The 2,331-nt window shown below is 38.8% G+C and overlaps 1 pseudogene; it reads left to right on the top strand.

Moving 5' to 3' along the window:
• Positions 1-881: 881 nt before the first annotated feature.
• LOC137619823 (ABC transporter F family member 4-like) lies at positions 882-2,129 on the top strand (annotated as a pseudogene).
• The last annotated feature ends 202 nt before the right edge of the window (positions 2,130-2,331 follow it).

Genomic DNA, 2,331 nt, shown 5'->3' with positions numbered 1-2,331 from the left:
CAGACCGTAATTCCTCCTTTGGAGAACTTATTTTTGAATGCTGATATATAGTTCATGACCTGGCCTGGAATTGATTATATTTAGACTACTCTTTGGATTGACCGGATGTTAATGACATGGATTGCGTTAAAGATCCTGATTTGATTGTTCTTGTTCTATAATATTATGACGACGATGATGATGATGATAGTGATGATATAGACTGCCAATCAAGTGAGACAGGTGTAGCAGATTGCCACCAAATCTGTCTGCCACCGAGTGTTGCGTTTGCCAGAGAGTTGTGGCATTGGCCTGTAAGGACTGTTGGCTCTTGTGTGGACAAAGAGGTCCACACATACACAAATATTGTTTTTGGTGTCCGGGTAATTTTAAGTTTATTAAGGTTTTTTTATTTGAATGGTGGTTATGGTATATTTAGTTTTAAGTTTTTTAATGCAGTTGATTCTAGTTTTAAGTTTTAGTTTGTAAGGAATATGGTTTTAAGATTATGTTTTGTTTCTGTGTCCTTTCTGTCCAAGAGTCCCGATGCTGATAACGTAATGGGAAAGTTTGTATTAAGGAGAAATTTGTCAGTGATTCAAGGGGGTGGGGGTTGCTGTTGTGACATCCCGCCATATTATTTTGGCACCTGAAGTGGGACTGACGAGGTGGGATAGGAAGCTGGACTCTTGGACAAAGGACTGAATTAGGATAAGAAGTTAGAGTTAAGACTGAAAAGGGAAGAGCAGAACAAAATATTAAGCGAGGAATTGTGGTTGGCTAAGGAAGGAGAGGATTTATTGTTGTTAGAGAATGCGAGGTTGAGTTACGAGAATGAGGAGATGCAAAGGAAACTGGGGGAAATTCAGGGAACTATAGAGAGAGTGGTAGAGGGTGTTGAGATGAGGATGCGAGAGAATGAAGAAGGAATGGAGGAACGAATGGAAGCTATGATGGGGAAAGTAATGGGAGTGATTAAAACGTTCATGGGTGAAGGTGCAGTCGGGGGAGTGGCTTCTGCTTCAGGTAATGGGTTGGTAGTGGCAGAGAAGGCTAAGGTAAGTGATAATGGGAAAGGAAGTGATGGTGATAGTAATAGGGATAGTGAAGTTAAAGGGACTCGGTATAATAAGGATGAACAGAAAGGTGAGAGGAAGGATGAAAGGAAAGGTAAAAGTGATATGAAGAAAGAGAAGAAAAAGTTTCAGGATGTGAATGAGGATGATCATGAATGGGTGAAAGTGGTAAGTAAGAAAAAGAGTAAGAAGGGAATAGTTAAAGATAGGAATTTGAGCATTGAATTGGATTCTTCATATTCAAATGAAGAAGAAGGAAGCAAGAAGGGATTAGTCAATGAAGAAAGTAGTGAGAATGAAGTTGAAGTTTGTAAGACCATGTTTATGAGAGAGGTACCTCAGTGTGAAAGGGTCAATGTGCTTGGTAGTAGTGATGTATACGAGTTTTTCAAGGAGTATGAGAGGTATTGTTAGGATAAGCATGGTGATATTAAGAGAGTTTGGGCTAGGGAGTTAGGAGAATATTTGACTGAGTATTATTTGACGATGTATGGTGTGATAATGAGTGTGGGGGATGTTGAATATGATAGTGTGAAAAGTAGGATAATTGAGCAGTTAAAATATATGAAAGGGAGTGTTAAGTACAAGCGAGAAAATTATTTTGATGAGGCTCGAATGAATGTGGGTGAGGCTATTTCTATGCCTGTATGTAGGCTAGAAATGTTATCATGGAAGAAGTATGGAGATGAAGGTATAAATTAGAATAAGGAATTAATGAAGAAGTTTTTGGCGGCAGTACCTGAGAATGTGTGTGAATTTATTAATTTGAAACGGAAGGAGAAAATGAGATGGACGCAAGAGAGATTAACATGGGATGATATACTAGAGATAGTTGAGGATTAGGAGTTAGATAGATGCATGCAAGAAAGTAAATCTGTGAATGTAAAAACTGGAATGGAAGAAAGTGTAATAAAATTTGGTAGTTAAAAGGATCCAATTTTGAGAGGGCCAATGAGGATAGCTGATCAGGTAATAGATAGGAGTGTTAAGGCAAGTAACCGAGGAACTGTGCAAGGATATGGTGGATTTAGGCAGGGAATAGAATTAGCGAGTGCAAGAAAAAGAAAGGAGTAAAATGTTATCAGTGTGGTTTAACTGTGCGCATAGCGAGTGGATGTCGTAGTAATATCATGTATGTGATTTGTGGTAATTGTGGTAAGGATGGTCATTATGCTAAATTGTGCAAATGCACTGAATGTGGTGTAGATGGGCATGTAGCTAGAGTATGTAGGAAGAAGGGATTCAGTCAGCCAGGATGTTCGGGAAACTAAAGTGT

This window comes from Palaemon carinicauda, chromosome 26 (assembly GCF_036898095.1).
Source record: "Palaemon carinicauda isolate YSFRI2023 chromosome 26, ASM3689809v2, whole genome shotgun sequence".
NCBI classification, from domain to species: Eukaryota; Metazoa; Arthropoda; class Malacostraca; order Decapoda; family Palaemonidae; genus Palaemon; species Palaemon carinicauda.
The sequence above is the reverse complement of the archived record's forward strand: the minus strand, read 5'-3'. Positions and strand labels throughout refer to the sequence as shown.